This window comes from Amphiura filiformis, chromosome 3 (genome assembly GCF_039555335.1).
Source record: "Amphiura filiformis chromosome 3, Afil_fr2py, whole genome shotgun sequence".
Taxonomy (NCBI): Eukaryota; Metazoa; Echinodermata; class Ophiuroidea; order Amphilepidida; family Amphiuridae; genus Amphiura; species Amphiura filiformis.
In genome coordinates this window covers 46,379,483-46,394,714 of record NC_092630.1, presented here as the reverse complement: position 1 = coordinate 46,394,714, position 15,232 = coordinate 46,379,483, and the positions used below count along the sequence as shown (strand labels likewise).

Genomic DNA, 15,232 nt, shown 5'->3' with positions numbered 1-15,232 from the left:
TTACTAAAATCAAGGAAAATGTTACATTTTTGGATTACTTCCAGTAAGATTACCTAACTTTCAAATCCTTCTCTAAAGTTTTCCAACAAGTCAGGATGTTCACTAAAGGATATTATAGTTACAGGTTTGTTCTCATGAAATATAAAAAATATTTACAGTTTGGTGGCTTATTCCATTCAGACATATTGCCCTCATGCCTTGGCTTCATGGAATATGGCACTAGAACAGGAAATTTTCCCATATTTCGGGAACAAGAAGGGGGTAACTTATATTATATACTTCATTAATATATTCTTGTTCATTGATTGGTTAAAAGTGGATCACATGACCAAAAATAGTTCTACCATCAGTACTCCTATCCGTAAATAGTACCTCTAAGCCGTAAATAGTATTTTCAATGTCCCGGATGAGCCGTAAATAGTACCTCCAAGCCGTAAATAGTACTTTTGACCATGCCTTCAAGCGTGCGCGCATTCGATGCGACGAACAGTTCACGACGCTGAAACTGCCATAGAAGCGTCACCGGCGCTGCTGTAATTGGTTAGCCTAGGGCTACTAAGAATACGCAATTGCGTTATTTGCGCCGCAATTTGCGTATTTTGGCTCAAATTGTGTTTTTTTGACATTTTTGAAAAAATCTAAAAAAAATAAAAAATTTTTTTCATGGATTTGGAGAGTCCCTGGACCTAACATCAAGTGCTACCATCATTAAAAAAGAAAATTAAAAAAAAAAAAAAATTGGAAAAAAGATACAAAAAAATTAAAGTTTGTATCCAAATGGGACCAATTTGTAACTTGTGTTCACTTCAAAATCTATCTAAGATATAGACTTGTGTACAAAACCAATGCATTTTTATATCTTCAATAGACTATGCAGTGAACACAAGTTACAAATCGGTCCCATTTGGATACAAACTTGTAATTTTTTTGTATCTTTTTTCCAATTTTTTTTAAATCAACCACAAATGATTGCAGTACCTCACTCTAGGTCAAGGGACTCTCTAAATCCGGAAAATATTTTTTTTTAAACGCAATTTTTAATTTTTTTAATTTGTTAATTTTCTTAATTTTTGCGTTTTTTGGGAAATCGGGGTGCGTTTTTTGGCCTCCAAAATCGCGTATTCTTAGCAGGCCTAGGTTAGCCCGATTTTAGGCTATTTGATTTTTTGAAGGGTAGGTTGTGCTTAATTAGCCGTGCTGTTCACTCAGGATAGAAGCGGGAGAGTCAAAACGTCAAATAATTTTCTTTTAACAAATCAATGAACAAAGAACATATTAATGAAGTATATAAAACAAATATATACTGCCTTTATTGAAAGTTCTGGTTAAAACTATGGTCCCTCGTTGAGATCAATTAATACTATTTTCCTTCGGGCTGCGCCTCAGGAAAATAGTACTATTGATCTCACCGGCCCATAGTTTTAACCAGAACCTCTCATGGCAGTATATATTTGTATAATATTTCCATATTTTTCCAAATGGTACATATCAGATTTAAGAAAGTGCAGTAGCATAGCCAGCATTTTTTCAGAGGGTGGGCAAGGGGGACTTTGATGAAAATATTTTAAAATGGGCAAAAAAAAGGCCTAAAAAGCTTATATCAGGGTGACTAGTATCGCACAATGGGGCAAGAGGGGGCACGACTTCTCACAGGGGCAGTTTACCCCCTTGCTTCCCCCTTGGCTCTGCCTCGGAGGAAGAGGCACTTGGTGCCATTTTCTGAGAACGAGGCACTTCGGCCATTTTGGTTTTGAATCAGCATTACTCTGTACTTGTTTGGAATCATACAGGTGTCGGCTATGGAGAATGAAGATAAAAATGATTGGAGATCTCCTAAATGTAGATCTAGTGGTGATCAGCTCTTCAGACTTTATAGGATCAAGAATTCTGATGAGCTAATTGGTGAATCTTAAGTGTGTGTAAGCTATGGTATCTTGCTTCTGTTGGTATCAAGTCCAAATTGTTTTATTTTTAGATATGATGAAACAGTGTGGAATATGTTCACATGCTGAAGTGGCAACTTTACTAATTTAAAACTTGGCTGTTATAATTCCAAGCTTCCTTGGCAGAAATCCTGTCCAAAAAACATCCTGTAAAGCTGGCATAAAATATCTGAAAACATTAGGGAGCTCCGGTAGAGTGTGGGAAGGATGGGATTTTTTTGTCAAGTGTTGAGATTTAAAATATTGACTGTTAAGGCACCATCTTGTGAAGTGAAGTATCACACAATTTTTCGTATTTTTTTGAAGGAATAAACCTACCTAATGAAGTTAGCATAAAAACCAGGGAGGACAATTTTCACTTGATCCAGATTTTTGACCTCTTGTGTTGTGGAAAAGAATAGAACACAGAAGTTGACAGAACATAATCCTGTTTTTTGTTTGTTTTTTTCAAACAATTTTTAGTCATTTTTTGCCTTTGTGCATCCTTGAAGAAACATGAGATTGTTAATTCTATGTTAGAGACCTTATTTATTTCTGTGACCTATCATCTATCTTGCCAATGTTACTTAATATTCAGAGCCTGTGATAAATAATATCTTTTTGTACTTGAGTACAAGTCCACAATTTTTTTGTTCATAATCCATGTAGGCTATGTAGGCTTGGATCATTTCAATTATTAGGCATTTAATAAAAATTCTACTTGATTATTGTTTGGAGGACAGCAGAAAATTTAGGACAAGATACTGTAATTGTGATCATGAAGTTGCCTTATTAAAATGGTAACATGTTACCTTGGCTTTGGAGAGATGCACAATATTGCATCAATATGATTTGTCAGATCAGCACACTGTACTACAGTTTTTTTCCCCCAATAAAAATTTGTACTAATAACAGAAAGCGGAAGATAATGTGCTGCACTGCATGGAATTCAAAATTATTTATATTTTTGAACTGAAATAAAGGTAAATTCGCACGGATGAGTTCAAGCACATCAAGTATTTGTGTGCATTGCATACATGTAACAACACCCAAAAATTGTTTTTAAAAGGGTGGGGCTGTGTGACCTTGAATCGTTGGTCTACGTGCTATCATTTATGTGATTGTCTTTGATGCCGGTGCATTTAAGAGACAATACAAAAGCAGTGCAATCTGGCTTACTCTGAATACCAAAATAAAAATTCCCAGGATTGTTTGATTTACCCAGGTACATTAAACATGAATAGGTATGTTGTACTACCTGGGGTTGTGCTTTTGGTTGCCTGATAGTGGCAATAATCAATTATTCAATATTATACATTGGTACACCCACCTCTCCCATTCCATCTAAATAATGATCTATCATGTTTTTGGGAGATTTGATTTCAGGACTTGCATACTGTAGTACACATACATGTATGAAATTCACATAATTATAAATAACATACATTGTAAACATGGTAAAGAGCATTGTAAATGTATGCAGAAACAAAAGAATATTAAGAAAATAGACAGGGGGTGGGCACATGTGCCGGGTATGTGCCATGTGTCTACCATTCCTCAAAGGTAAAATATAATCTATGAAACAAGGGGTCATTCAGTACAAAACCTGGAAATATGGGGCCATCAATACAAGACTGTAAAATGGGGGTCATTGGGAGCAGGAAATAAAATCAAGTGTGGTCTTTGGGTAATATAGGGTAAAACAGGCATGAGAATTTTCAGGTTTAAGCCTGAATTCAGGCTTTTTTGTTGTCCAAATTTCCGCACTTTCTTTTAATTTCAGCCCGTTTTTGGCCTTTTTAGCCCAATTTCACACACTTTTTCAGGCTTTTTCATGGGTAATCATTCTCATGCCTGGTAAAAGAATGGGGTCATTAGGTATAAGCTGGTTTAACAGGCACATACCAGGTCTGTTATATGAAAAAGACCCTCCAGAAAATAGGCTTGCTAGACATCAACTAATTTGTAACTTGTCATAAACAATGCAAATAGCATAGCTACATTATTTATTGCTATTGTTAGCTTCAGTATGACAATGGACCCAATCATCGCATGTTTGAGATTACCATACATACAGGTCCTACATTTAGTGTAATTTTGTTTGAATACATGTCCGGCAGTCCCAGGTTCACAAACATGCCAACTTGATGTACCTGAAACTCAAGAATGTGCATGCTTGAGTTCACAAACTTTGTATTCCAAATTTATACACGCATGAAAAGCCTAGAAATCTATTATACAATACAAGGTTTAAGTTCAATTGGTCATGTTCGTTGAGATTTATCAATGGTATTTGTTGTGCATGGTGGGAGGGAGCCTTAGGCCTACATGCATGTTGTTGACCTGAACCAAGCACTTGGTGATGAGAGTAAGCTTACTCAGCCCTAGTACGTGTAGTTATCATGGTTATATACTGAATGAATGTGTGTGCAACTGCAATCATGTCATTGTCAACCTTGTTATTGGCAAGGTTCATCAGCCATGTTGTCTGGGAATAAGGTCAGCCTAATATGTAGTTTAATATCAGTTATTACTTTGTTTGACTATATCTGTAGGTGATAGATAGAACCTGCATTATATTTATCATATTATATTTATTGGTAAATTATGTCTTTGTTGAATACTGCAATTTTTAAAGCTTTGTTAACAATTGATCAGTTTAGCTTAATTAAAAAAGCAGACCTGGTATGGGAAACTCTGTGTAAGAATCATTCATGTGTATTTCTGATTTTATTTCATGTCTCTAAGTGTTAGGCTTAAGATAATTTACTATTATTATTCTGGTAAGATACTAAATCACAATGTTTTAATGTATTATTTAGCCAAACCCCAGATGATCAATATTGATGAAGTTGAGGCTTAGGGGCCCTTGCTAAAGGCCTCAAATGTTCAGGGCATAATATTCATTTTGTCTATGTACAATGAATTATGTAGGCCTAAGTGTGTTATTGTACCCTGTAAAAGGAACAATTAGAAAATACAGTACACACTACACTACACATGCACATGCACACTTTCAACACATAAGGCCCTTCACAAATTATTAGTTTATTGTTTAAGATTTTACAAAGGCATGAGGTAACTTTTAATTACTTATTTATTCTCTTTATTTTGAAACGAGTGATCAATGTGAACAGTACATTTTGTGGATTTAATTATATTGCAATTATGGTTGATTTTATACATAATGGATACCTCCTATAGGGCCTATAGATTTTGGGACAAAGTTGGTTGGGTTGTAATTGGTTTGGGTTGTAATTGGTAATGGTACAAAAACACGGAAAGTAAACAGCAGTAAATAATACAAGAAGAAATGTTACGATAATGGCCGAATCTTATATAAGATATTATATAAAACAAACATTGACTGCTTTATTCGAGTCATGGTTAAAATTAAAGGCCCGCAGTGATCTCAAAACCATAGCATGGATTTCAGATCACCTTGAGCCTATAATTTTAATCATGCCCCTCATAGCAGTCAATATTTGTATAATAATGCAGAGGGGTTCTTTGTTTGTTCAGCATCATAGTTAAGATGATCAAAGTAAGAAAGTAGCAAATTAATGTAATTAAAATGTCATTTTTAAAACAGAGCCAAATAAAAATCAAATAATTAAATATTTTGCAATTCTAAATTCTTGATGCAGGCGGAAACAGTAAACTCAAAATTAATTGCGAAGGGCCTAAAACACACCTTGCTGTCCAAAACTGAAGCTAAAACTATGAACCTGCAAATTGACAAACATGCAAGTCCAACTCGCAAATAACTGTTGACTGATTCAGTTGAATTTATTTTCATAAATTTTATATTATTAGTGAGTAATAAAATGCAAAATTCAGTACTTTTCATGTCATTATGGTAATTGGGGCAGAATAAAAAATGATGATAATAATTGGATGAAAAATTGATGTGAAAGACTGCTTGTTGATGCATGCCCCGTGAATGAGGTTGTCAGCACGAGCCAACTAGCTGAGATTGAATGTACATTTTGCAAGAGGTGCAACCAAATCATGACTGGTGTGATTTTTTAATTCCTTTTTGGGGGTTGATCGAGTATGATGAAAAGATGTGAATTTTCCCTGGGAGTCATTTCCGAGAAAAAGTTCAGGTGTTTTTTTTGGCAAATTAACTTGGGCCTATACTTGACATGATGAGCCTTCAACGTTTAGGCAAACTGCAACAGCAAACTGAAATTGAGAAATAAAAATATCTTTGTGTTGGCATGTACTTGCTCAGTGTTTCCTGTGCACCCCATTCTCCTGGGTGCAAGGAATTTGGAACCAGTTCTATGTTGGCAATGGTGAAGGGATTTATACCAGAATTGAATCATGAAAAAGAACAAAAATGATAGTAGGCTACATTGTAATGTTCAAACTCTTGAGATGCAAAACGCTGAGTGAAGGGGTGGGTGCAGGAGCTTTTGAAATGCATGTATGTATCTTTCTATTATGAATTACACCTTATGAATTTTACCTTAAAATTATGAATTTTCCCAAAAATGTTTGGAGGAGGGACGCCTGGGGTTCTTCTGCCCCCACCCCACCCCACCAAAATTATTATTCAGTTTTGATAGCAACAACATTGCCTATTTGCAATTTTGATAGAACATGGTAATGGTTTGAACTGTTCATTCTTGTTGTGGTATGCTTGCATTATTCAACTGCTTTCTTCTTCTCCAACCACCCCAGCAAATTGAGAGGGTTAACTATGTGACCCACTATTCTAATGTAGTCATGATGTATTATGCATCTGTAAGATCAATACAAATGTACATTGTATGCTTTTTATCTTCCGTTTTCAGTACTTTCAAATCCAAACACTTTTAGTTAATTTACGAAATATCATCAGGCTAATCGATCTATCAATCTGAATAAGGACAGCCAAATACTGGTCAAAGTTTTGGAATTCTTAATTGCTTATTGAATGATGTTTTTGTACAACATACATGTATTTGATCTACATACAGCATTATGAAAATCCAACGGAAATTTACTGGACATTATATTGGTAAACACAGAATGTGGCATTTTAAGATGGTAGAGGCACTTGATGTAATATTTTGAACAAATTACAGTGGGGTGTCCAGGGAGGGGGCTTTGGGGGCTGATGCCCCGCACTTTGTTAAAAATCATGTAAAATCAGCTGTTTTTTGGCGATTTTATCCATTAAGCCATAACTCTGAAAGCCCCTGAGCCCCCTGCAGGAACAGATCCTGGACACACCAGTGAATTAGGACACCAGCATGGGTTTATCCTTAGTGTAAGGAGCACGAAATACTAACAGGATTAGGGTTAGGAATTAGGGTTAGGGTAAGGGTTAGGGTAAGGATTAGGGTTAGGATTAAAGTTGGGATTTGTTTGGTATTCTCTTACACGAAGGATACACCTTTAGAAGCATGTGTCCCCCTGGAACGACCGGAAAACAAACAAACAAACAAAATCACATGAATGAATGCGTATGTTGTGATCCCATTGGTACAAATATGTATGTCCATGCCACTCATACCAAATTTATCTAAGATCTTATAATGTTCCACATTTTTAACCTTCTGATAAATATAGTATACAACATAGCTGAATGTTGGAATCTTATCAAGCTCATGTTTTTCTTTTAGACAGTCAATGAACATAAATTGAGTGAAAGTAATTCCATTTTGACAGTTGAGTCCGTAGTCATTGGACATTGATGCAATTGTCACTGTTAAATTCAATTTTAACGCAAAGAATTTGTCAACATTGAAAGGGCTAACTTGCTCATGTTTAAGCAGTATGCAAACAGTTAACTCAGAGTGGTATATATCACCATTTTGTACGGATTTAATTGTTTACATTGTATGAAATAAGCGTGTATATGATAGGTAATGCAATATGAGGGTGATTTTTTCCCGTCATAATCTCATAAGATGTAATCATACTTTGTCTAACAAAATTCAACTTCCATACATGCCTTCCTGTTGCATAATGGTAAGGTGTCCATAATGGAAAATAAATTGCTGTTAAAAAAGTGAATCACCTTACAGTAATAGATAGTTATCAGCATGATGTGTGTAATTATGTATGCTGTACAGCTACGCGACTGCCACTTGCCTGTGTTACTTAACCGTTCTCTCTTATTTTGTCTTTTTCTTCCATTTCTGCAGGTAGGCCAGTCTTCGAGTCATGCCTACAACATGCGGTTTTCCTAATTGCAAGTTTCGTTCGCGCTACAAGGGAGCAGACGACCCCCGTCACTTTTATCGGGTCCCAAAGCGGCCAAGTATTCTACGAGAAAGGTGGTTGGAGGCTATTGGTCGTACAGAGGACACTATTGTTGGTCAGGTATCGTAAATTGGCATGCTGGATCCCTGTCGCCATGACGATGGTGGCTTTTAAAGTTTTCGATGACGGCGGCCATTTTGTTGATGTTGTTGTTGTCGTTGTTGCAAGTTGACATCGTCGTCGTCGTCATTGGGGACAGCATGATTGGTTGCCTCGTGAGCCCGGTGGTTACTTGGTGCATTTGATCCTTTGTTCGCTCATTGGTATTATTCGATATCGTGTTGTCATATTTTTTTTCGGCTAGCAGCATTTGATCCAGTGGTTTTAGCATTGAAAATCAAGCTTAAATTAGTTGGCATGTTATTTTTTTTAACTCTTAAATTACTAATTTGCATGGTGGATATGTTAATCATAATTTCAGTCGGTACTTGAAGATGTCTTAAATTTTAGTACTCCCTGTGATGGTTTGAAAACCTACCCCATATATGTACTTACCCAGGGTTTCAAATAAGCAAAGATTAATCATGCTTAAATCACATTGAACTGTGCTTTCTGTGCAGAGATGTCACTTATTTGAGCCCTATCCATACCCATTTCAGGCTTTTGATGTCATCTAACCCAGCAATCTATTTATTATTTAATCAGTAGATTTGTTAATGGTTTGTACAAACCCATCCATTTACTTACAACGCAATAAATCATGTTATTAGTGATATCAGCTGGTAAAATGAATGTCACATTTCCGTACCACTCCCTTCAACTGCACTGCAAATAATAATCCCTCATCTGCACATGTATCCCAATTCCCAAAGACCGCGAATCCCTGCAACAATAGCACTTTACAGCAAAACAACATGTCTTGCACTCTGTGATAAGTTTTAACAGTATAGTTGATGTCATTTTGAAGTTAACAATTAAGTGGTTGATGTTTTCCAATATTTGTATCCAGTATTCAGGTTCATAAAACTAACTAATCCATGACTGGACAGATAATGAAATTTGATTTGAAACAAAAAAGATCCTTCGCTTTTGGATAGTCTTGGTTGTCATGTCATTAACGTGGAGATCCATCCTATAGTAGATGATTGATCTATAATGCATTTTATAGTGTATTTTTGTGTCAAGGATATTAACATCATGTTAGGTGACCATATATTAAAAGCTTTTTGAAAAGGACCTCAAATGTTGACATGTGATACAAGTAATAATCCATAGTGAATGTTTTAAAGGTTCCTCTGCCAGTTATGTTTCTAAATCAGCCACTAATACTGAATGGTCACTCAGGTATTGAATTTGATATTCAAACTGGATTTCCAAATGTAGTGATTATGAAGACTTAATATGCCAGTCCTCTACTTCCATATTGTGTGTTTCTATTGCGACCTATTTGTTACGAAGGTATTGCTCAATATAAATCATACCTTATCTGCTATTAGTGGTGTGAGTTTGTGCTGGAATTTATCCTATTGAAGGTAGGATAATGCTGGAGTAATTTGATTGATCTCAATAGAAACACATGGTTCCGCCTGAATGCCTACACGCTTGGGAGAAATTGGAAATCGCTATTAATTGTCCATGCACAAGTACACATGTATGTGACCTTTAGCCAGAAAGCTCGTAATGGCTTAATGCGGTCACTATCAGGTATTTTCCAGAAAGCATATCCCAATAGGCATTTCCAATCCAGTACTAGCATTAAACTAGCTAAAGAATCACCGGAAAGTTTCTGGATGCTCAATAGAAACATGCCACTAGTCGAGTTCAGTGACTTCATGCATGAGACAAGGTAACATTTTAGTTAACATAATAGCATAAAAAAGCTGTAAATAATACCCAGAATCAAAGTAACATTCATGTCTCAGGACACTAACCAGTCCATGCTATCCGCAATGTTTACAGGAAACAGGGCTTTTCAGAGGGAATGATTTCATCCAGTCCACATAGTCTGAGCACAACTTGGCACTTGACTGAGCTTGTAAAACAATACATCAATTAATTCGGGCATGGTAATTGATGACACTCAATTAGATTGAATTAGCTGCTTTGTAATTATTTGCTGCCTGGTTTGATTAGTCCAAATTGGTGGTGGACAGTATTGAATTGCTTCTAATACTATCCCAAGAGTAGTCCGCGAACACACAATGAATACTGTTTAGTTGCCGTTACAAAGTCTTGTGTTCAACATCTAATTGAAAACATCTCAAATGCTGAATAGAATAAATAAAAGATTTGACATTATAAAATAATACAAGGACAGATTTAATTAATGTGACGGATTTATTGGACTATACGGTCATTGAATTGTGCTTCAATTAGTAATTCATATCGGTGCTGCAACCCTTCAATAGCAAGAGCGAAGTGGTATTGTTAGGATATCTTAGATCACAGGTATCGAGAGTCCCAGCAGTTAGGACAGAGCCTACGCAACCATCAAGACCCTGTATCACACCCATTGAGTAGCTCTTGAAGACCCCATCCCCTCCCACCATTTAAACATAACCTTTTAGATTCTTCCAAGGTGTGATATTTTTCCTTTAATTATTAATAGCCCAGTTTTTGGTAACAATATTGGATTTTCAGATGCACAACCTCTGATCTGCTTATTATTATTTTTTAAATTTGAAATTGGTCCAAAAAGACCTGCCCTTTATTCAGAGTCAACACTTTAGTGGTCACATGTTAGTTGTCCATTCAATAACAGAATATGATAAAATTTGAAGAAAAAAATAAATAAGATCAAGTACAGGTAATTGAAAGAAAATGCCAATTTTGTAATTGATTTGAATGTCATCGGTCCGTTTTCCAAAGCGAAATGATTTATTCATACAGGTAAAAACAAGAGAAGAAATTTATAGATGGATCAATCATGGCAAAAACTGTCTATTAAAAACACATCATGTTTATTTATTTATTTATTTATTTATTTATTTATTTATTTATTTATTTATTTATTACACTTTATAATGAGTGAAATCTGGACACAAAGTAGCTCATAATTTCATGGTATATATGTATTTAAGTCCATTGTATCTTTCTTGAAACCAGGATAAAAAGAATTATATAATAAGTGTGTTCCGTTGATTATTGTGTACAAAACATACATATATCCTAGAAATTGTAGTCTCCCAGATGTGACATTTTGACATAAATCCAATCATGGATTCACCAGTACTTGGTTTTCAAAATGTGCATGGGTTTCAGTGTCATTGAAGTAATTTGTTATTTCACAAAGTAGTAGTTGAAAACAGTATTATTGCATTGATCAAATTACATCCAAGACTCTCCTGTTCAAGTGGGCTTTTTCCCTTACTGTAGATACTATGTTGGTACTGCTAATTCACCAGCCAAATTACTAGTAGGCACAGTTCACTGACCTTATAGTTTATACTGTTACCAACACAGTTCACAGTGTGCACAGTTTTGGGACTTGAACCAAAAATGACCTGTTCTCTGTCGTCCAAGATTGTATGCATTCGATTACGTTGTATTGCTATTATGGTCAACACAGAGAAAGGTATCTATTGGCTTACATCTTTATGAAAAATGAACAAGAACTTAGCATGTTTGGAATCTGATCTTTATTTTTAAAACTTAAGCAATTTATTTTTAATTAAAACCAATATAAAGGGACAAAAAGGTGATTATCACTAAGTTACCAAAAACAGAAATCAAAAACATGTTTTGCCCTTCAGCATGTGCCTGTTACCGATTATGCATGTTACAGTAATACTAACGATCTAACCAAATAATGCATCTATTGTCTGCTTGTGTCTGTTTGGAAGTTCCAGGTTTACAGAAGATGTATCACCAATTTGCCTTTTTTCGGTAAATCCAGAAAGTGTTTGTGTTTTGACCTGATGTACATCATCACACCGATGCACTAATCATTGCCGACCATTGTTACTGCACTCAGGGAACTATACAGAAACAATATATGCATCAGCTTGATGTATTTAGGCAACTTTAAGCTTTCAGGATTTACCGAAAAGGTAAATTGTTTTTGGTGTAAGTTGGAATTTCCTTTCACAGAATTTTTAAATGGAATCTGCCAATCTGCGGAATCTGTCAATGTTGATTGATAAAAATATGCAGTGTGTCTCTCCTTTGACTACACCACTGACTATGGGACAGACCCTGGCTGTATATAAGTGACACACCCTGCGCTTTTTATCTTGCTACAACATCCAACATCTATGGGCAAATTGGCAACTGTTGATACACCTGTTATACAAAGTGAATTCATGTCATGAACAAGTGTAGAACTTGCCCTGTAATCTAGCATAAGATTATTTCAGCATGATGCTCATTTGTATACATGAGACTTCCAAATAGCCCAGCAGACAAAAGTTGGTACTCTCGCAAAGTTACGGAGATGCACAATAAATTAATGCGCTGCTCAAATAAACATTACAGAGTATGGACAACCCTTTCATGTGAAACATGCATTGTGAGCATTGCGTGATATGCATGCAGTCATTTTTTTTAGATTATGCATCTTGTTACAAAGCAAAAACATTCTTTTTACAAAAGACGTACAGTACATGTATGAGCAAAGGTAACTTTGTCGTTTCCTCTGAACAGCTGATGAGGCTTCTATATCTTGATACAGTAGAATGAGTAAATTGATCAAGTATGCACACTATATATTAGGGTCTGTGATTCGATCAGTAATGGCTGTGCTAGTGTACTGAGCAATCTCCAGGTGTACCCCACTAACTCCCTAAACTGGCTACAGGACTATTTTGCACTCTTTTGGAATTACAGAATTAAGAAGCAGACTTAGCAGAGGTTGCCAACCTAACAACACCTAGGTTTAAAAACAAAAATATTCAAAAAGCCATATCGTAACATTGCGCTGAGTAGGATACCCTCTCTGTGTTTCAAAATTCTAATTTTCAAACAATTGAAATGTAAATAAAAGTAAACTAACACCCTGTAAAAATCAAGGTTTTAGGTGCTTTAGTTTTGACAAAATCTGGGATTTTGAATAAAATGATCATGGAATAAGTTGTTTAATTATTATGATCAGTTTAATTATTATGATTGCGACCAGCCTCATTCACGATCAAAAGTGTGACACGTATTGGCGACAAATGTGCTGGAATTAAATAATGATTTTCTTTGTTTTGCCTCATCTGTTCAGGTCAATATTAAAAGCCTCAGGGCATATCTGGACAGTGAAAACTAACATTTTGTGGAAAAGAAATATAAATCTATTTTTACGTAAATGTTACAATCTTTAAAAACAAAATATGCATTACTAACTCCGTAATAAAACATTTAAGCGAACAATTCAGCAAGATTTTCATTCATGCTGTATTTCCAAAACATGTTAATTTGGTTCAGCTCCGCTAGGAAAGTATAGTCTGGAAAAAATGGCAGCCAGATTGCATTGTCTGTTCAGTTTCTGTTGTTGTTTTTCTCTCTATTCCACCTGTAGATATTTTCCCTCTCCAAGATACCGGAACATGAACTCGTAGGTTGTCCACATTACCCTGCAATAGATATTTCCCAGTTGAATCTGCTAAATTAACAAAATTTATCTCAATAGTGATGTATGTTTAGTCCCTTATAACACATGATTGGTGTCTGACTGTAGTGAATCAACCAGAATCTCTCACAAATTCTCACCTGTAACCATGGTAACAATAATTCCATAATGCCTGCTTTCAATTGTTTCGCTTTTGTATCATTGCTACTAACTGCATTATATGGGACACATAATGCTTTAAAAATGGGTTAAAAGCACTGGATCTATGTGTGATGGGTTTGTTAGAGTTTCTTGGTTTTGTTGAAATGTATGCCTGTTGTCTGGACGATATACTTGTAATTGATAATATCTTGAAGGTGATTAACTTTCTTGGTGCGTTCAACAACATGTTATCGTTTGGTTGCCGATAGTTAATTGGTTGTTGTCTGTTGCCCATCTGTCTTTGGGGCAGAAAAGATATCATTAATTTGGCTCTACCACCTGAACACAACAACCAGCCGACGTTGTAGCTGGGAAAGTTATAAAATCATGATGAATTCTAGCGCTGTACATAGTTTATTGTGAACTTACTTGCATGTTAATGAATATCAATAAGCCCATTTGCATATTTGATGGAAAAGATTTGGGATGTATTAATTATGCATTACAAAACAATTGTTTTGAGTCCTTCCTTGGAAAGGCTGAAAAGGCCTGTGATATTTTTGAGGAAGATGAAAATGGTTGCAGGGCTGCTGTTTTGATGTTAAAATCCTTTGTTGGACAAATTTTTCTATCCTCACAAAACCCCATTTCTGACCCACACTTTTAATCAAGGCATGCTTTTAATTGGAGCCTGTCATTTTACCTTGTTGTATTTGAAACTATAGAGGGCGTTAACCAACATACGCTACAAAAAAAATGTATATGAATTCAGGCTGCGAGCGGCGTGATAAACAGAGACGGCTCACTCATATGGCACATATTTTGTCCAATAAAAGAGAAAACTGTGTGTACTAGTTACAACTTTTTTCCCGATCCACACTTTTTACAAATACAATTCGAGATTTAATTTCCCCCACACTTTCTAAATCGTGTGCTGCACACTATGCCTCCCTGAATACATATTTCCTTTGTCATACATGAAAGCCTACTAAATAGGTGAATCGTCTTGTTTAAAATAATTGGTCCCTTTATTTTGCTGAATCATCAAGTACCACTTCTCTTATTGCCAATTTCCTATTACACCAAGTCTTAACACCTCTTGTTCTGAGAAGGCCCTAGATCTGGAAATTTTGGTCCCCTATCATTCCTCTCCTCCTATACACACAATGTGACACTAAAAATAAGGTCAGATATATGTTGCTTGTGTCTGCTGTTTAGATAAAATGAAAATTTTTGTATACTTAAATGTTGATTCAATTTTAAAAGTGCATGGTGTCAAAAAACCTTACTTCTTGCTGGCTTAATGGACCCTTGGGGTCCACTCAAACCATTTTCCTTTGTCATTTGTCATCATTTTGTTTCAAGTACTATCAATACCTTTCCAGGGAATCCCCCTCATTATTCCCTTTCTCCTTTTTCC

At 35.6% G+C, this 15,232-nt stretch overlaps 1 long non-coding RNA gene across 1 annotated transcript in view; it reads left to right on the top strand.

Annotated features, from left to right (window-relative positions):
• LOC140148614 (uncharacterized) overlaps window positions 1–15,232 on the top strand; it is a 59,212-nt gene that overhangs the window by 17,788 nt on the left and 26,192 nt on the right. Inside the window, exon 2 of the long non-coding RNA XR_011858505.1 lies at window positions 8,063–8,240. This is a non-coding gene — a long non-coding RNA (uncharacterized lncRNA). The remainder of the gene's footprint in view (window positions 1–8,062; window positions 8,241–15,232) is intronic.